The following is a 22,119-nucleotide window of genomic DNA, read 5'->3' as shown; positions in this document are numbered from 1 at the left end:
ATGACAAGAACCCCGAGGAGTGTGCTAGCTACCGCCCCATCTCTTTGCTGAACCTTGATGTCAAATTGTTCGCAAAGATTATAGCGCTGAGGATGGGACCGTTGCTTACAAAACTAATTGGTTTGGAACAGGTGGGCTTTATGCCAAACAGAGAGGCCAGAGATAACGTAACCAAGGCACTTTTGCTGACACATGCAGTCAGACAGCGGAAGATCGAGGGCTTTCTCCTCTCGACAGATGCGGAGAAGGCCTTCGATCGTGTAGCATGGGACTTCATGTTGGCGGTCTGTGGGAGGGTGGGTCTAGGCCCGAACATGCTGAATTGGATCTCGGCTCTTTACCAAGACCCGACAGCAGAACTAAAAATAAATGGCATCCTCTCAGAAAAAGTACATATTAAAAATGGGACTAGACAGGGCTGTCCCTTATCGCCCCTATTGTTTATTCTTTCGCTAGAACCCTTTATCAGAACAGTACAAAATAACACCGCAATACAGGGTTTTCAGATTAAAGATAGAGAGTACAAAATAGCTGCATACGCGGACGATTTATTGTTTTTCTTAACAAAACCGATCACAACGCTTCCTAACCTGTTACAAGAATTCGCACATTATGGATATGTATCCAACTTGAAAATTAATTACACAAAGTCAGAGGCTTTAAACCTCTCTCTACCAGACAGACTACTCACTTTGACCCAGGCTAACTCGACTTTTAAGTGGGATAAGACCAAATTGAAATACCTGGGGATCTGGCTTACACCATCTTTAAAATCTGCCTTTGAGAGAAATTTTGTGACCTTCCTTAAAAATTGCTCGAAAGACCTGACAAAGTGGAATGAGAAGTTCTTCTCTTGGTTCGGTAGAACGGCCATAGTAAAAATGGTTATACTGCCCAAATTCCTGTACCTAACCCGCTCATTAACGATCGAGATTCCTCAGAAATTTTTCAAAGAACTTAATTCATTGGTCACGAGATTTCTCTGGCAACATAAAAAATCCAGAATCAAACTAGCCACTCTGGTCAAACCCAAAGACCTAGGAGGAATTCATTTCCCGAATTTTCACCGTTATTATCAGGCCTCACACATAACCAGAATCATAGATTGGCACTGCCACGATTCGGTAAAAGACTGGGTCACACTGGAGACAGCTTTGGCCATGCTTCCGCTTAAATACTTACCTTGGTCCTCCTTTAAAAGACTACCTCATGCCATTCGGACACACCCGATCACTGGCACGACGTTGAAGATCATTAATCTGTTAGCCAAACATAGAGAGTTGACCACAATACCTAGCCCCTTAACGCCCTTGACAGACAACCCTGACTTCATCCCAGGTCTACATAATCCGACCCTCAAAACGACCCCGGCGGGTGATCCCCTACTAGCAGGAGACTGCTATACTGAGAACAAATTTAGAGACTGGCTGTCCCTTAAGATAGAAAAAAACCTGCCTCAATTGAAGCAATGGACATACTTCCAAATAAGAAGTTACTTGGGTGACATTAAGGAACCTCAAAAATTGCTTAGGCCCCTGACGGCCTTGGAGTCAGTCTGTGGGGAGGGGAATCCAATTGACAAGGCTACCTCTGTTACATATGCGTGGTTGAGTCGCTCGGGAGCGGATAAATCAGGCGGACACAGGAGGAGATGGTCGGAGGAACTTGAAATGGAGATTACAGACAAACAATGGAGGTACGTTTCTATACTAGCGCATAAATGTTCTATAAGCACAAAACTGCAAGAGACAAATTACAAACTACTGACCCATTGGTATAATACACCTGACAAATTGCACAAATGGGACATACAAAAATCGGACACATGCTGGAGATGCCTCTCAGAGAAGGGCACACTAGCTCACATATGGTGGTACTGTTCCAAAATTGAACCCTACTGGAATGAAGTAAAGTCTTTAATCAAAAAAATTACAGAGACTAGAGTGGAGCTGACCCCAGCATGTTGTCTCTTACACTTGTCCAATTCCTCTTTTAAACGCTACAAACTCTCATTGACGATTCATCTCCTCAATGCAGCTAAATCTCAAATCCCTCTACATTGGTTGTCTACCTCTACCCCCTCTGTTAAGGATTGGGTGTCGAAAGTTAGTGAAATCCATGAAATGGAAGACACATTGGCCCAAGACAAAGGCCACATTGAACGCTTCCACAAAATGTGGCAACCGTGGCTGACTTTTAAATACTCCGCAGATTTCCCTACCTGAATTATGCGTGGGGAAGGTGATGGAGCCTTGAGTGGGTGCCTTCCTTCTGTACCTTATATGTCTCCTTTATCCTGCTTCTACATCCCACTTTCCTCACATACTCTCTTTTTTTTCATTTTCCTCCTTGTTACCTTCTTGCTGACCTTCAACCTCTCTTCTTCACTGGACTATATCTATTTTACATATACTTCTCTCTTATGCATGAGAAAGATTGCTTTAGAGAGATACAGAAACATCACTTATACATGTTATCAATACTAAGCGTTCAGAACCCTTGGAAAGATGTTTCTGACACAATGGATAATACAGTGTTTATAGAAATCATATAACTCTTATAGACACAAAGATACCTCAGTGGAAATAACTTTAGATTCTCAGAGTCTGATAGCAATTGAGACCTTTGTACTAGTTTTACACTAACAGTTTAATATGTAACTGGCGAAAAGGACGCAGTTGCACCTGCGAAACTTGCATTGTACAGTGCATTTCTATGTTTCTTTCTTTATTTCAATAAACTTTAAATGATTAAAAAAAAAAAAAATGAAAATAAAGATCGCAACTGCTGACCTCAACTTTTAATAATACTAGTTTTATGTCTGTTTAGTTTCATTACTGTCTGTCTAGCTGATCAAAAACAAGTATGAAGATAAGGAGCAATGGGGCTGATTTACTAAAACTGGACAGTGCAAAATCTGGTGCAGCTGTGCAAGGTAGCTTCTAACTTCGGCCTGTTCAATTAAGCTTTTTACAATAAAACCTGGAAGCTAATTGGTTTCTATGCAGAGCTGTACCAGACTTTGCACTCTCCGGTTTTAGAAAATTAGCCCCATTGACACTTTTTTAACACTTATTTAAAGCACATGTTGCTGCTATATGGTTAAAACAAAATTTGGATAGAAATGAAAGTGTTACTAAACCCACAACCGTAAAATCAGTCTGTATATGCAGTAAAATATGTTTGTTATACTCACTGTGGAAACTAAGGGGTTAATCCTCTGCATTGTGTACAAAGGCTGTGTGGTCCTTTATGCACAGATCTCCCTCTTCTTCTGCTGACTCCAGAGCATGTCCGGATAAGGCAGCCTTTGGAGTCAGGCTGCACATGCTCAGTTTGGTGTGTATTGCTAGAGAGTTATTTTTTTCTTGGGAAAGTGCATGTGATCAGCACAGTGCCAATCAGCACTGTCTAAACAGAGGGTCGGTGGTCCTGGATCCTGATAGAACAGCTCAGTGCAGCACCTGATTGGCGGAGAGGCGGTTCAGTGTTAGGACAGTGAATATTTATTCGCTGTTCTAACACACCTGGGTGACCTGCGAGCGCCATGCATGGTGCTCGCAGGTCACCTTTTTTGACGCCTATTAGAGCCTATGGTTCTAATCAAGTGCTTCAAAAACATGTCCCGTCACTGTAATTCAGGTGCCCAAAGCCCGAAAAGGGGCCTGAATAGGGGGAGGCAGCGGCAGCCATGGATAGATTCATGCAATGCAATTGGTCATAGAGGGGGTGGCTGGAGAGAGGGGGCAGCGCTCGTGTGCCCTTATGGACGCACTGCCAGTGGCAGCAGGCCACTGGCGGCATGCGTGTGCCCCAGACCTGGAAGTGCAGTACTAGGTGTTCCTGTGCAGGAAAGCCACCTTGCCACCATATATATACACACAGTATACGGTGGGCAAGCAGGTACACAAACATCTTCTGGGCATAGTTGCTTGTTTTGACTCTAATACACTTTAACACATGTAATGTGCCTGTTTTGGGTGTTTTCTTGCCTAGTAACTAGCTTTACACTGGATAAATATAATACAAGAATATTCAAGCTTGAAATTCACACACAAATACTCAAAAAATGTTAACATACCCTCAGTTAAAATATGAAATACTTTATGATACATATACTGTCCCAGTTGATCTTGCCAGGTACTACAGAGAAAGTTAGCTGGAAGGGGTCCTAACAAAATGTTCCTATGGGGCTCATAGTCACGCTCCTGTGAAGAACCCTTGCTGATTTCTTTGTTTGGCAGACATGTGATTATATATACCTTTGTTCTTCTACTACAGACTATGGATAGAGATAAAAGGTCTTTATAAAGCATGGCAAGATAATCATTTTTTGATTTGCAGCACTTTACCCTGCTGTAAAATCTTTCTAGATCAAAGTTTGACATTAGAAGTTGTTACATCATTTTAGTTGCGTAAAAAAAATGGTGAAAACGGGGTTGGTTGAAAATGTCAAAATGTGTCAAAATCATGCTACCCTGAGCCTCTCTACTTTGAAAAGAATTTTTATCTGCAAGTGTTTATTTGCTGATCTGCTCTTGAGAAATGACAACCAGAATTCGGGCTAATTTAGACATTTTCCCAATGTTCTATTCCTCTGTTTTTATATCATTCATTGTGAAGGGATAAGTATAACTATATGATAGTCTGCAAAATGAAATGCCGACATCAGCAGATGATCTACAAAAACCTTTTGTGATTTGGATACATTAGTAGGATGCTGGCATTCATTTTCAGGCTAGAGGAAGGAAGGTAGTGCCTTCTAGTTTCCTTTTACAGGGTCTTCATTTTCGTCTACAGGATAGTCATGTGACATAGAGGTCATCTCTGGATACTGTCCCCTGCATGTTTCAATGACCTTTGTCAAAATAGGTAGTGTGCTTGTATTAGTCAGAAATTTTCATTACACAGAATTTAGTTGTATAATTTTACTGACAGTAGCAATACTAAATTAATAATTTAATTTAGCAAACTTCTACTCACTGGGCAAACATCTATATGATTAGGTCAATAAATCATCTGTTAAAGGAAATGTGTTATTTTTTAAAAATATGTTTTAGGTATAATGAAAACAGCACACTCTGTGGATAATATAACAGTTGTTAAAAGAGAAGTATGGCTTAAAAAAGCAAACAAACATTATACTCACCTGGGTGGACGCAGCATAGTTCTGATGTTGCATCTGTCCCCCACTGGCTCTCTAGTGAGAACTGAGTGACCAAACACTGCTGATCGCACAGTTCTCCCCTCCTCTCTGAGCAGGGAGCCAGGACTGTCAGTCAGCAGTTGTCTGCTCTCCCCTCCAGCCCTCACTGCAGTGTTGGGCTGTGGAGGGGGTAGGAGGCACTTGGCACTTGGCTGATTGCTGAGCGTCTGAGCCAGGTGCTGGTCCAGGGTTCTGGGTGGATCCTTACCATATGGTTGGGATCTTTTCAGAGCCTGGACCGGATCTGTAACGTCAGCCAACAGCGGGCTTCGGCACCGGCTGAAAACAGGTCACAGGAGTGCAGAACTTACTGTACTCCTATGATTCGTATGCGAAGTATAGCCAAAAAAAGCTTTGTCTATACTTCTCTTTTAAGAAGGGAGGCAGTGTGATTGCAAATCAAGTGTTCTCCCCCTCTAAAAGCTAGTCTACACATCTTTAAACTTAAAGTGTATCTACTATCAAAATTAGAATCATATATCAATTTCCACATTGTGTTTCATTTATTTCTAGCTTACTCTTATTAATTTGAGTGACCTTAAAGTTTGTAAACTTACTTTGTGAAGATCCACTCACACTTACTTCCGCAAATTCTGTGACATTATGTCACTATGCCCTGTGAGTAGCACTGCTGTGTCAACATTTCAAAGAGGTGCTGAGAGGAGGAGTCTCTGGAGGTGGAGTCAGTACAGAAATCATCGCTTGCAGGCAGCAAGGTACCATGGGATATGTAGTAATTAAAGATTGAAAGTAAACAGCAAAGGAGAAGCTGCAAAGCATGCAAGGAATCCAGGAAGTGGTGGATAGAGTTGGTAAGCAGACAGGCAGCACTCGCAACATGAAAGGAGGAGGTTTTTTCATGTAAGCTTAGCTTGCATTGTCAAATATACATTAACTAGAGTTTGTATAGTTATGTGTTTTTATATATATATATATATATATATATATATATATATATTATTATTATTATTATACAGGATTTATATAGCGCCGACAGTTTACGCAGCGCTTTACAACATTAGGGCAGACAATACAAGTACAATACAATTCAATACAGGAGGAATCAGAGGGCCCTGCTCGTTAGAGCTTACAATCTTGAGGGAGGGTCAAGTTATACAAAAGGGTAATAGCTGTGGGGGATGAGCTAATGGAGAAAATAGTGCAGTTATTAGATGGAGGCAGGATAGGCTTCTCTGAAGAGGAAGGTTTTCAGGGATCGCCTAAAAGTGGATAAATTTGGAGACAGTCTGACAGATTGGGGTAGGGAATTCCAGAGGATGGGCGAGGCTCGGGAGAAGTCCCGGAGGCGGATGTGGGAGGAGGTGATGAGGGAGCTAGAGAGCAGGAGGTCTTGGGAGGAACGGAGATGGCGATTAGGTTGGTATTTTGAGACTAGGTTAGTGATGTAGCTGGGGGCAGAGTTGTGGATGGCTTTGTAACTTATTGTTAGTATTTTGAATTTAATTCGTTGGGCGAGTGGCAGCCAATGGAGGGATTGGCAGAGAGGGGTAGCAGACACTGAGCGGTTTGTAAGGTGGATAAGTCTGGCAGCAGCATTCATGATGGACTGCAGGGGGGATAGTCTGTTTAAAGGTAAGCCAATGAGGAGTGAGTTGCAGTAGTCAAGGCGAGAGATAACCAGGGAGTGAATCAGGAGCTTTGTGGTTTCATTGGTTAGAAAGGGACGTAGTTTAGAGATGTTGCGGAGGTTGAGGCGGCAAGCTTTGGAAAGTGATTGGATGTGGGGCTGAAAGGAGAGTTCAGAGTCCAGGATAACACCTAGCACCCTGACGTGTGGGGACGGGTGGATGGTTGTGCCATTGCTCTTGACAGAGAAGTCAAGGGAAGAGGCACGTGGGGGAGGAAATATTATAAGCTCAGTTTTGGACAAGTTGAGTTTGAGGAAGTGGTGTGACATCCATACAGATATGTCGGTTAGTAAGTTAGTGATGCGTGAGGAGACTGATGGAGTGAGTTGAGGGGTGGAGAGATAGATTTGTGTGTCATCAGCATAGAAATGATATTGAAAGCCATGAGAGGCTATCAGCTGACCCAGGGAAGAGGTGTAGATTGAAAATAAAAGAGGTCCAAGAACAGAACCTTGGGGGACCCCGACAGAGAAGGGAAGAGGAGTGGAGGAAGTAGAGTTGTAAGTGACACTGAAGGTGCGTTGGGATAGGTAGGATGAGAGCCACTGAAGAGCACAGTCACGGAGACCGAGGGAGTAAAGTTTTTTGAGGAGGAGGGGGTGGTCAACCGTGTCAAAGGCAGCTGAAAGATCCAGAAGTAGGAGTACAGAATAGTGTCCGTTGGTTTTTGCAGTTAGTAGGTCATTTGTGAGTTTTAAAAGAGCAGTTTCTGTGGAGTGTTGAGGGCGGAATCCAGATTGAAGGGGATCAAGAAGGTTGTTTTTAATGAGGTGGTCACTCAGTTGGTTGTAAACCAGGCGTTCAAGGAGTTTAGAGGAAAAGGGGAGCAAGGAGATAGGGCGTAGGTTGTTAAGATTGGTAGGGTCCAAGGACGGCTTTTTGAGTATGGGGGTGACCAGTGCATGTTTTAGAGCGTCGGGGAAGATGCCAGAGGTGAGGGAGAGATTGAAGATGTGGGTTAGAGAGTGTAGGATGGGGTCAGAGGGTGACCGTAGCATTTGAGAGGGAATAGGGTCCAGGGGACAGGTGGTTAGGTGGGCGATAGAGAGGAGTTTAGCAACTTCATCTGTAGTAGCAGATTTGAATAGGGGGAGTGTCAGTTGTACCTGTTGACATGGGGTCTTAGCTGGGGGCGATACCTGTAGAATGGAGATTTCATCACGGATTGTATCAATCTTGTTTTTGAAGTGATTAGCAATCTCCTGGGCAGTGAGTGAGTCAGTGGGTGGAGGCGGTGGAGGACAAAGTAGAGAGTTGAAGGTAGAGAAGAGTTTACGGGGATTGGATGAGAAGGTGTTAATAAGAGTTGTAAAATAGGTTTGCTTGGCAGTGTGGAGAAAAGAATAGTATTTTTGGAGGGCAGATTTGTATTGATTGAAGTCTTTGAGAGACTTAGTCTTGTGCCACAGACGCTCAAGAGCGCGACTACGTTTTTTGAGACTTTTAGTGTCATCTGTTTGCCAGGGTTGTAGGGGTCGAGGCCTGATTCTGCGTGTAGTGAGGGGAGCGAGCTTGTCCAGGGTGGTGGACAGAGATTTATTGTAGATGGATGTGGCTTGGTTGGGGCAGGACAGGGGAGAGATTTGGTCATAGAGGTGGTCAGTAGCAGAGTAGAGGAGAGAGGAGTTGAAGTTGCGAAAGTTTCTACGGGTGATGGTTAGGCGATTGGAGGGAAAGGTGGTGGAAGACAGGGGGAGAGAGAAACTAATAAGATGGTGGTCGGAGAGAGGAAAAAGATTGTTTGAGAAGTTGCATGGAGTGCATAGGTAGGAGAATACAAGGTCAAGGGTATTGCCATCAGAGTGAGTAGAGGCCTGTACCCATTGCTTCAGGTCAAATGAAGAGGTTAGACTAAGAAGTTTAGAAGTAGCAGGAGTGTTTGTATTAGCAGGGGTGTTGAAATCACCGAGAAGGATTGTGGGAGTTTCCGAAGAGAGAAAGTATGGTAGCCAGGCAGAAAACTCATCAAGGAAAGTCGATAATGGTCCAGGGGGCCGGTAGATCACAGCAATTCTTAGGGAAGTAGGAGAGAATAGACGTATACAGTGGGCTTCGAATGATGAGAGGGAAAAAGAGGGAGGAGGGTGAATAACCTGGAAGGTGCTCTGGGGGGATAGGAGGAATCCCACTCCACCTCCCTTGCGTCCATTAGGCCTAGGGGAGTGAGTCCAGTGAAGGCCACCCTGGGAGAGGGAAGCAAGAGAAGGGGTGTCATATTCGTGGAGCCAGGTTTCGGTGAGAGCAAGTAGATTGAAGGAATTAGTGATAAAGAGGTCATGAACAGCAGTGAGTTTGTTGCAGACAGAGCGGGTGTTCCAGAGGGCGCAGGAGAGAGGGAGGCTGGTGTTGGGAAGAAGAGGAATGGAGACTAAATTGTGTAGATTGCGACTACTGCCAGAGGATGTAGGGTGATGGTGATGGGTGTGTTGGGTACAGTTAAATAAGGGAGGCCCAGGGTTTGGGGAGATATCTCCAGCGATTAGGAGAAGCAGAAGAGTAAGGGAGGTAATATGAGAATATGATTTGTATGAGGGGACATGCTTCAGTATCCTGGGGGGTATGTTAGCAAGTGGGCTTAGAGTTAGAAAGAGGTGATGAGTGCAGTAATAGGGGGAGGGGAGAAGTGAGGGTGATATGTACAGATTGTGTGGTGGAGCAGAGGGATGTAGAAAAGAGAGCTTGAGGAGAGAGGCTGCAATTGTGAAGAGGAGGAGAGGTAAAGAGTGCATGTTTCAGAGAAGGAGAGATAATATGAAAATGAGATCACCTGCAATCTGCTATGGTTTGCTTTGTGCAAATCGCTGAAGTGCAAGAGCAGAAGTGCCACTTTTTTTAAGAATGCCACTTCTTTGGAAGAACCCCTGTATGTGCAGCCCCGTAAAGAAAGCCTTGTTATATACTGTGTTGGGTGTGGATGGAATCTGGCAATTAATCAATTAGGAGGGCATATTAGGAACACAGCAAGCAGGGCATAACTTTCACACCACAATCAAACTGCAAGGGGACTAAAAGGCCAAAATTGTAAAGATAAGGAAACACATAATTTAGGTAAGACTTAATGGCTAAATAAACATTGCAATAATGTGAGCATGGCTACAGATGTAGTTGAAACAGCAGTGACAAACAGATTACCAAAAATGTATGTAAGCGGTCAGTCAATTTTCAGTTTGCAGGACATGGAAATATAAACGCAGATTACCAAAAATGTATGTAAGCGGTCAGTCAATTTTCAGTTTGCAGGACATGGGAATATAAACGCAGATTACCAAAAATGTATGTAAGCGGTCAGTCAATTTTCAGTTTGCAGGACATGGGAATATAAACGCAGATTACCAAAAATGTATGTAAGCGGTCAGTCAATTTTCAGTTTGCAGGACATGGGAATATAAACGCAGATTACCAAAAATGTATGTAAGCGGTCAGTCAATTTTCAGTTTGCAGGACATGGGAATATAAACGCAGATTACCAAAAATGTATGTAAGCGGTCAGTCAATTTTCAGTTTGCAGGACATGGGAATATAAACGCAGATTACCAAAAATGTATGTAAGCGGTCAGTCAATTTTCAGTTTGCAGGACATGGGAATATAAACGCAGATTACCAAAAATGTATTTAAGCGGTCAGTCAATTTTCAGTTTGCAGGACATGGGAATATAAACGCAGATTACCTGTGAAGAGAGAAGAAAATGATCAGATGGATGGAGCAAGAGCAGAAGTGCCACTTTTTTTAAGAACGCCACTTCTTTGGAAGAACCCCTGTATGTGCAGCCCCCTGTATATATATATACACACAGTATCTCACAAAAGTGAGTACTCCCCTCACATTTTTGCAAATATTTTATTATATCTTTTCATGTGACAACACTGAAAAAATTACACTTTGCTACAATGTAAAGTAGTGAGTGTACAGCTTGTATAACAGTGTTTGCTGTCCCCTCAAAATAACTCAACACACAGCCATTAATGTCTAAACCGCTGACAACAAAAGTGAGTACAACCCTAAGTGAAAATGTCCAAATTGGGATCAAAGTGTCAATATTTTGTGTGGCCACCATTATTTTCCAGCACTGCCTTAACCCTCTTGGGGATGGAGTTCAGCAGAGCTTCACAAGTTGCCACTGGAATCCTCTTCTACTCCTCCATGATGACATCACAGAGCTGGTGGATGTTAGAGACCTTGCGCTCCTCCACCTTCCATTTGAGGATGCCCCACAGATGCTTAATAGGGTTTAGGTCTGGAGGCTTGGCCAGTCCATCACCTTTACCCTCAGCTTCTTTAGCAAGGCAGTGGTCATCTTGGAGGTGTTTTTTGGTAGTTATCATGTTGGGATAAAGGGAGATGTGCATTAGGTGCACAAAGGAGTCGCCCCTTAGGACTTTAGCAGCAGAATGATGTATAAAGAGTAAGATTGTATAAAATGCACATATGTGCCAATTTTATTAAATATATAGAAAATATGAAAAGTATATGAATACAAATATACTATATATATATTTACTAAAAAATGTACATCAATATATACAAGGTAAATATATCAACCCAGAGCTCACAACCTGCTGCCCGAATAGAGTTGAGGTCAGATGGATAGATTTACAGCATATATCCCAACATGTTTCAGAAATTAATATGTATTGTTCCTTCATCAGGGATTTACAGTTAGGTGATCAAATCCTTATCTGTAATGTAAAATTTAAAAGGTAATGAAATAACATCATGATATATAGAATTGTGAGAGAGTGTCAATCATAACAATTTATATATTGTTCAATGTTAGGGCTAGTCATACTTACATAGATGAGGTTCATGGAAAATCATACAAAACAATAACCAGAAAAAGAACAGGCTGGCTGGGAGGTCCACAGTAATGTAGGATGGACAGTTGTAGGTGCAGGACCGAATACTGCAGCGCATCCACAAGAGACGCCTGATTAGGATCTAAACAATCAAAATTGTAAAAAAATGGAGGACAATTTAAAGTTAGTCCCACATACAGTTTGAAAGATCTATCAGACTGCAATGTGGGGACAATGTAGGGACATGAATAACAGCTGTGGCTGGAGCTCAGAGCGTCTCCCTGACGCGGAGGCACGCGGCGTAGCCACGCCCAGATGGGCATGATGACGTACCAGTACTATCCACTTATCATTGATTTTCTCTAAATAGGACCAATTGGTCAACTTGTCTGTTGATTTGTCCATTTATAGAAGACATTGTGTGTGAGCCGCCTCTTGGATGACACAAGGCACGCCACCTTATCTAAGAGCTCTTCTACACCTGTGACTGCACATGGAGTATATTGATAAAATGTTATGTGCTATCAGACCATATTGTGATGTTTCCCTTCTATCTTCTTTTTTGTATAGGATCCCTGTCCATAGTCAAGGGAATAAGGTCCTGAGGAAGCATTAAAGCCAAACGTTGACCGCTTTGACCAATTGTTGCTATATATATATATATATATATATATAGAGAGAGAGAGAGAGAGAGAGAGCACGAGAGAGAGAGAGAGAGAGAGAGAGAAATTGCACATTCCTAACAACATATGATGACAAAAAAAGCCAGTGCATAAATTAAAAGTCCACGTAAAAAACCATAAAAAATTATTAAATAATCATACATGTAGTGATTGTCCATATATAATTCCAGTGCAGAGCATGGATATCTACATTATTCTGCAATATGATCTTTACATCACAAGGAAAAGGAAAAGCAGTTGGCCTCTTACCAGACATGATGGACCCCAAACTATAGGGATCAAAAGCGCTTGATTATCAAGGTATCACCTGCAGTGTTCTGCCCTGTCGGCTCCAATGTCATACTTTCCTGCTGCTGAGATAGTTAATCCACCAAGAATCAAATATATCCAACAATCATACAGTAGATCTGGTCACCGGCTCTCCAGCATATGTAGGGTTCAAAGACGATGCTGATGTTATAGTTAGAGATGGGCCGAACACCCCCTGTTCGTTTCACAGAACTCCCAACAGGGGAAAAGTTCTGACCCAAACGATAAACTCTATTAAAGTCTATGGGAGCCAACCAGGAAAAATTAAAAGTACCGAATTTGAAGTCTTATATGCAAGTAATTGGCCATAAAGGGGATACCCCCTTTTTGGGGGTCTGGGTACTGCACCGGGGGACATGTATGAATGCAATTTTTTTTTTTAAACAATAGTTTTTTTCAGGAGCAGTGATTTTAATGATGCTTAAAGTGCAACAATAAAAATGAAAAATTCCTTTAAATATAGTGCCTGGGGGTCCCCTTAGTCTGCCTGTAAAGTGGTGCATCTATAGCATGCATAGAACAATAGAACATGCTGCAGCAAACATTTTAAAGAGAAAAAAAACGAGTCAAATCACATTTAAGTTGACTCGCGGTTGCAATTGCCAGCACCTGGCTATAAAAAAAGAAAGAAAAAAACGACACGCGACAACCCTCCCCCCCCCTTGGGTCTGGTATGGATTTTAAGGGAAACCCCACGCCAAAATAAAGAAAAAAAAAACAGCGTGAGGTCCCCCCCAAAATCCATATGAGACCACGCAGTCTGGCAGGAAAGGGGAGGGGAACGAGCGAGTGCACATGCTCTCAACATAGGGGGGGTGCTTTGGGGCATGGGGTGCATGGAGTTCCCCCTAAAGATTCATACCAGACAGTGCCTGGTATTGTCGGGGATCAAAGTCGTACGACTGTCGTTTTGTACAAGTGTGAAAGGGGCCTTATAACCTTATAATCTAGACAGGTTTTGATACAAGAATCAAACATACAAGGAACTGCTGTGAAAGACTAACTGCCTTCTCTAAAGTCCAGAATAATATATATATTTTTTTTTTGTTTACCTCTAAAGTTATTATGGCACACAACTATGCTGTCAGTGTATCCTTGGAGGTGCTTACAGAAGTGGATGACCCCATCACATACTGCTGCTCCTTTGTTGTCCAATTTGCAGGCTGGGATCAGGGTAGGGAATCAACAAAACAGAACTTTGGTAGTCCTTTTTCAACAGTTACACATTAGATGGGTGATAACCATTACTGTAATTTCAGGACGGGTGGTGAGTTGAGTTGTGCACAAGGAGGACACTTATGCCGCATACACACGACCGGTTTTGCTGTCGGAACAAACTCCGAAGGTTTCTCCAACGGAACTCCGACGGAATTACATTCTTGCCTACACACGGTCAAACCAAAGTCCGACCAAAGTCCGACTGTCCAGAACGCGGTGACGTACAGCACGTACGACGAGACTAGAAAAAGTCGTGCATCGTTTTTGGTTCGAACAGCATACAGACGAGCGGTTTTCCTGATAGGAATTGGTTCCATCGGAAATATTTAGAACATGTTCTTTTTCTAGGTCCGTCAGAATTTTCGAAAAAAAATGAGGCACACACACGATCGGAATATATGATGAAAAGCTTCCGTCTGACTTTTTCTGTCGGACATTCTGCTCGTGTGTACGCGGCTTTAGAGTCCATTTAAACCTAGGCGATTTGAATCATGGGCAGAATCATTGCAATTCTGTCCTTGATTCCAGAATTGCGGCAAAACACAGGAGATGTTTGCGATGCTATTACATGTTAATGGCACCCCAATCGCAGTGCAATTTTTACACGATTTTCGTGCGATAAATTGCACCGCAATTACGGCAAAATCGTAATGCGCAACGCTGTCATGCAAAAGAAGCTCCTGCTCCTTTTTGAGCGTCAAGCTTCGCGCGTTGCGATTTTGCCGCAATTGCAGTGATTTACTGTGCGACATCCAGGGCAAAATTGCACCGCGATTTGGGCACCATTAACAAGTAATGGCATTGCAAACCTGTCCCATGTTTTGCAGCAATTCTGGAATCAAGGGCAGAATCGCAATGATTCTGCCAACGATTCCAATCGCCTAAGTGTGAACGGAGCCTTAGAGCTATAATAATCTGGCCTTTGTTCTGATAAACTCCTGAAATATCTGTGTTGTGTTTCTATATTTTATTCACATCTAAATTATCATCAGTACCCTGAAATGTAATTTAGATTTTGTGCTCATCTAATGCAGGTTTATATTTCGCTAATTAATCAGGGGAAATTAGTGTTTAAAGGTAAAATCCAAGTGGAAATCATAATCTCAGGATTATGATAACTAAAAATGCCTGGAAAAATGTATAGACCTCTCTGCTGATGGGCTCTCAAAGGACATTTTAGCTTATTGTCAGATTCTGATTCTGAATTGTTTCTTTATCTTTCCTGAATATATTTGGCCCTAAAGCGTAATTAAATGCTGGAAATAAAATTGCTAAGAGGTAGAGATTTTCAGCTGACGAGAGATGGAAAGTTTCTTCTGCTAAAACATTTATTTCTCTTTCCCCTTTTTAATTTTATGTGTATACCATTTTTTCATAAATCACGCAGTGTACACTCCTGGCATTCCCAGTATGTAAGGTAAATGTGCCATAATGTGTAAGTATTCAGTACATACTTGAGCAAGGCAATTCCCCACCCAACACACAGCTTAGAAGCTGACCAACTATATAATGTGTATTTATTGTTCTGTCCGCCAAATGTCTTGCTGATTATTTGTACCTTATTTGTGTTGTATGTATGTATGTAAGCATTAATCACTTCAGCCCAGGAATATTTTACCCCCTTCCTGACTAGAGCACTTTTTACAATTTGGCACTGTGTCGCTTTAACTGAGAATTGCGCGGTCATGCAATGCTGCCTGTACCCAAAGTAAATTTGCGTCCTTTTTTTCCCACAAATAGAGCTTTTCATTGTGGTGGTATTTGATCACCTCTGCGGTTTTTATTTTGTATACTATAAACAAAAAAATAGCGACAATATTGATTTTTTTTTTAAACTTTTTGCTATAATAAATATGCCCAAAAAAATAAATTTCTTCATCAGTTTAGGCCAATATATATTCTTCTACATATTTTGGTAAAAAAAAAGCGTATATTGATTGGTTTGCGCAAAAGTTACAGTGTTTACAAACTATGGGAAAGATTCATGGCATTTTTATTATTATTTTTACTAGTAATGGTGGTGATCTGCGATTTTTAGCGGTACTGCGACATTGCGACGGACAGATCGGACACTTTTGACACATTTTTGGTACCATTGAGACTTATACAGAGATGAGTTCTATAAATATGCACTGATTACTGTGTAAATGTCACTGGTAGGGAAGGAGTTAACACTAGGGGGCGATCAAGGGGTTAAATGTGTGTTCCCTCAGTGTGTTCTAACTTTATGGGGATAGGGCTGACTGGGGGAGGAGACTTATCGTTGTTCCTACTTAGTAGGAACAAACTATATGTCTCCTCTCACCTGACAGAACAGGGATTTGTGTGTTTACACACACAATTACCGTGCTGACTCTCATGCACATGATCACATGTGGCAGGTGGCACACGTCCTATCTGGCAGCTTCTAAAAGAAAAACCATACCTGTACAGGGTTTCACCCAGGAGAGCCATTGTGCATTGTGCAGTATATCTGCGTGAGCTGGTCGGGAAACGGTTAAAAAAGGCTCATCATAATATCATGTTCCTGGCGGGCTCCTGTCACTGTTGCTCCATCTCCCTATGCCGGCCAACAGCTGTAGGGTAGGATTAGATCAGTCAGTAAAAATGGCTGCCACTCTTCAGGGACCGCAGTGGAAAGCACATGCACATGGAAGTGACGTCATGAAAGGGGCTGTAACGCGTTTTGGAGCATGCTTAAAAATCCCCAGGTGTTGCTCCACCCCCCAGAATTGCATTGGTTAAATTCTTGTTAACTCCAGCCAGGGGGTGGAGAAAAGGCTGGATAACTTATCTTATTCCTCTCTCCATAAGGATCAGATGTGCTCTTCTTCTCCCTGGTGATCTGAACTGTAGACGGGCCCTCCGCGTCATCTGATAAGATGCAGGACTTTTAGTCCTACATTGTATATGAGGTGGTAAGCATGGAGGGCCGCGGGCCAGAGTGCCTTAGAGAGGTGGCTGCGGGTGACCAGTAGGGATGAATCGAACACCCCTCGGTTCGGTTCGCACCAGAACCTGCGAACGGACCGAAAATTCGCACGAACGTTAGAACCCCATTGACGTCTATGGGACTCGAACGTTCGAAATCAAAAGTGCTCATTTTAAAGGCTAATTTTCATGGTATTGTCCTAAAAAGGGTTTGGGGACCCAGATCCTTCCCCAGGGGACATGTATCAATGCAAAAAAAACTTTTAAAAACGGCCGTTTTTTCGGGAGCAGTGATTTTAATGATGCTTAAAGTTAAAAAAAAAAAAGTGAAATATTCCTTTAAATATTGTACCTGGAGGGGTGTCTATAGTATGCCTGTAAAGTGGCGCGTGTTTCCCGTGCTTAGAACAGTCCCTGCACAAAATGTAATTTTTAAAGGAAAAAAAGTCATTTAAAAATGCTTGCGGCTTTAATGTAATGTCGGGTCCTGGCAATATGGATGAAAATCAGTGAGACAAACAGCATGGGTACCCCCCAGTCCATTACCAGGCCCTTTGGGTCTTGTATGGATATTAAGGGGAACCCCGCACCTAAATTAAAAAAAGGAAAGGCTTGGGGCCACCAGGCCCTATATACTCTGAACAGCAGTATACAGGCAGTGCAAACAAGACAGGGACTGTAGGTTTGTTGTTAAGTAGAATCTGTTTGAAATTTTGAACTGGTACATTTTTAACATGTTTACCTCCAGCCAAAAAATCTATTTTAATCTTTTTGGAAAACATAGGGAAGGGTTATCACTCCTGTGACATTTGTTTTGCTGTCTGTGCTCCTCTTCAGAAGATGTTTTTTGAAAATTTGGGTTTTTTTGTGAAACAAGGATTGGTGATAAAGCATCAGTGGAAAGGAGAAACATTTTTTCCATATTAACTCTTACAGGAGAGAATTTCCCTTCCTAGGAGTAGATTTCATCTCACTTCCTGTTGTCTCCTTCCGTTTGCAAGTAGGAGTCGTTTGTAAGTTGGATGTTTGAAAGTAGGGGCCTGCCCTATATACTCAGCAGAAATTTGGGCCTTAGGTGTTGTTGTGGCCACAACACTGTAAGCCCTCACAGGGCCCTGCTGTGAAATATTAGATCAAGAATTGTAATTACATGCCCCTGTTGAACAGGGGCAGAAAAATTGGGCCTTTGGTGGTGGTGGTGCTAGTGCCACAACACTGTAAGTCCTCACTCACTCTTGGTGGGTGCAGAAACGGGCCCTGCTGTGAAATATTAGATCGAGAATTGTAATTACATGCCCCTGTTGAACAGGGGCTGAAAAATTGGGCCTTAGACACTGGTGCTGGTGCCACAACACTGCAACCCCTCACAGATACTCTAGTTGGAACGCAGAAACGAGCCCTGCTGCAAAGTATTGCATCAAAAATTGTAATTACACGCCCCTGTTAAACAGGGGCTGAAAAATTGGGCCTTAGGCACTGGTGCTGGTGCCACAACACTGCAACCCCTCACAGATACTCTAGTTGGAACGCAGGAACGAGCCCTGCTGCAAAGTATTGCATCAAAAATTGTAATTACTCGCCCCTGTTAAACAGGGGCTGAAAAATTGGGTCTTAGGCACTGGTGCTGGTGCCACAACACTGCAACCCCTCACAGATACTCTAGTTGGAATGCAGAAAGGAGCCCTGCTGCAAAGTATTGCATCAAAAATTGTAATTACACGCCCCTGTTAAAGGGGCTGAAAAATTGGGCCTTAGGCACTGGTAGTGGCGCCCAGAACCAAAAATGTTCTTACAAGCTATCAGCGTGATCATTGAAGAGGAAGAGGATAATTACTCAGGATAGTCACTCAGCATCAGCATAGGCAGTCTTTGAAGGGATCTGAGATTTCAAAAAAATTATTCGGTTACATCAGCATCAGGTGCTTGGTAGCTGGTGGTGATCCAAGACTGATTCATTTTTATGAAGGTCAGTCGATCGACCGAGTCGATGGACAGATGCACCCTGTGATCGGTTACAAAGCCTCCAGCAGCACTGAATGTGCGTTCCGAAAGAACGCTGGATGCAGGACAGGTCAGTAGCTCAATTGCATACTGTGCAAGCTTTGGCCAGTGATCCATCCTCAAGACCCAGTAACTCAGAGGATTTTCGGTGGGAAAGGTGTCCAAGTCAGATCTTGCCCCTAGGTATTCCTGCACCATGTAAAACAGACGCTGGTGATGGTTGCTGGAACCGATCATACCTTGGGGCTGCGGACCAAAAAAGTGTCTGAACGCATCGGTCAGACGGCCACCTTCTCCACCGCACCTTCTTTGCCTCAGCAACACGTTGTCCAGAAACAGGAGTTTGTAACCTCCCAGTCTCTGGGAACGCATTGCACAGACCTTTCTGCAAGGCCTCCCGAAGATGTTTCATCCTCTGCTCCCTCTGCGATGGCAAAATAAGGTCCACAACCTTACCCTTGTAACGTGGATCAAGGAGGGTTGCCAGCCAGTATCGGTCGCTCTCCTTGATACCACGAATACGAGGATCCTTACGCAGGCTTTGCAGGATCAAGGAGACCATGCAGCGTAGGTTTGCTGAGGCATTCGGTCCGGAGTCCTCTGGGTCACTAAGGACGACATGGTTCGCAGCCACCTCCTCCCAGCCACGTAGAAAGTCCATGTGTTTCTTGGGACTGATCCCTTAAAGATTGCTGCTGATGCTGAGTGCCAGGCTCCACCTCCATACTGACACAATCCTCCTCCTCCTCCTCCTCCTCTTCCTGTGTGATCGGCGGGCACGCAGGAACACTGTCTGGATAAAGGGGGCCTTGAGAGCTAAGGAAGTCCTCCTCTTCCTGCCTCTGTTCTGCCTCAAGTGCCCTGTCCATTATTCCACGAAGCATGTGCTCCAACAGGTGGACAAGGGGGACAGTGTCACTGATGCATGCACTGTCACTGCTCACCATCCTCGTGGCCTCCTCAAATGGTGACAGGACAGTGCATGCATCCCTGATCATGGCCCACTGGCGTGGGGAAAAAAAACAAGCTCCCCTGACCCTGTCCTGGTGCCATAGTTGCACAGGTACTCATTGATGGCCCTCTGCTGCGTGTGCAGCCGCTGCAGCATGGCCAACGTTGAGTTCCACCTGGTGGGCATGTCACAGATTAGGTGGTTCTTGGGCAGGTTAAACTCCTTTTGGAGGTCTGCCAGCCGAGCACTGGCATTATATGACTGGCGGAAATGCACACAGACTTTCCTGGCCTGCCGCAGGATATCCTGTAAGCCCAGGTACCTGCCCAAGAACCGCTGCACCCAAGTTAAGGACGTGAGCCAAACAGGGCACATGGGTCACTTGTCCCTGTCGGAGGGCAGAGAGGAGGTTGGTGTCATTGTCGCAAACCACCATTCCTGCCTTAAGTTGGCGTGGCATCAACCACCTCTGAACCTGCCCCTGCAGAGCTGACAGAACCTCTGCCCCAGTGTGGCTCCTGTCCCCCAAGCACACCAGCTCAAGCACCGCATGGCATCTTTTGGCTTGCATACTTGCATAGCCCCTTGAAAAGCTACGGAGCACCACTGGTTCCGAGGACAAAGCACAGGAAGAGGACATGGAGGAAGAAGAAGAGGAGGGGGTGGAGGAGAGATGTGTCACAATCATTAGTAGTGGCATTTTGGAAGCGTGGTGGCGGAACAACCTCCAACACTACTGCACCTTGTCCTGCATCCTTCCCAGCTGCCAGCAGAGTCACCCAATGCACGGTGAAACTTAGGTAACGTCCCTGTCCATGCCTGCTGGACCATGAGTCAGAGGTAATATGCACCTTACCGCTGACCGCCCTGTCCAGCGAGGCCAAGACATTGCCTTCCACATGCCGGAATCGCCTTCCGTGAGAAAAAGTGGCGTTTGGGTACCTGCCACTGAGGAACCGCACATTCCACAAACTCATGGAAGGGGGCAGAGTCTACCTACTGAAAAGGCAGCAGTTGAAGTGCTAGCAATTTTGCCAAGCTAGCATTCAACCACTGGGCATGTGGATGGCTGGGAGCGAACTTCTTTCGGCAGTGCAGCTGCTGGGGCAGGGAAATTTGCCTGGTACAATCTGACGTCGGTGTACCGAAAGCAGATTGCCCACAAGTACTTGGCTGTGACACACCTAATTCTACACCTTCATTCCTCTCAGTGCAGGTCTCAGAGAGGACTGAAGGTATAGTGGGCTTGGAGATCTCAGCTGATGAGGAGCAAGGAGAGGTCCTCTTTGTTCTTTGGTGTGGATCTTTTAGATACGCTTGCCAACGAACTGCATGGCAGGTCAATATATGTCTGGTCAAGCATGTGGTGCCCAAGCGGGAGATGTTTTGGCCACGCGAGATACGCTTGAGACATATGTTGCAAGTAGCAGCGGTGCGATCTGATGCACTCGTCTCAAAAAAGGCCCACACCAAAGAACTTTTTGAATAACGCGCAGAGACTGCAGCGCCCTGCACATGTGGAGCTTTGGGGTGTGATGCAGTCAGTGTGCTGCCCTTAGGCTTGCCCCTGGAGGGCATCCTGTCTCATTGGTGATGTGCCGCCTCCTCCTCCTCTCTCCTATCAGGCACCCACGTTGAGTCAGTGACCTCATCATCCCCTCCCTCCTCATCACTGGAGCAAACCTGGCAGTATGCTGCAGCAGGGGGAGCATGACTGCCAGATTGCTGTCCTTCTTGGGCACCCCCTCTGTCCATGCTCACGTTACTGCCTTCATCTAGCTCAGTATCATCATCAGAGCCTTCCAAACGCTGGGCATCCTCCTGGAGCATATACCCAACACTGTGGTCAAACAGTTCGAGGGACTCCTCAGGAGGACATGGTGGGGCTAGGGAAGGACTCACTGATGACATTGAGCCGAGGGAAGAGGCCGCTGCTTTCCCAGACAAAGTACCCTGAGCATGGGTGAGAGAGGATGAGGAGGATGAGGACAGCTTGGTCATCCACTCGACCAAGTCTTCTGCATGTTGCGGCTCAACACGGCCAGCTGCCGAAAAAAGGGCAAACGTGTTCCAAGGCCACGTGCTGTTGAGGATGCACCGTCTCCACGACCAGCACTGTTGCCTCTAGACACAGAGCCTGCTTGCCCTCTTTTATTGGCTTGTGACTGTCTGCCTCTCCTTGTTGGCCTTCCAGACATACTAATGGCCTGTAGCTGCACTAAGCTGGGATATATATTATATATATATATATATATACATATATATATATATATATATATATATATATATATATATATATATATATGTTTATACTGATACTGCAGCTAGCAAAATCAACTGCCTGCCTGTAGTATGAGAACACCACCAACCTTCTAC

Source organism: Aquarana catesbeiana, linkage group LG01, assembly GCF_042186555.1.
Source record: "Aquarana catesbeiana isolate 2022-GZ linkage group LG01, ASM4218655v1, whole genome shotgun sequence".
Lineage (NCBI taxonomy): Eukaryota > Metazoa > Chordata > Amphibia > Anura > Ranidae > Aquarana > Aquarana catesbeiana.
Note: the sequence above shows the minus strand (reverse complement) of the source record.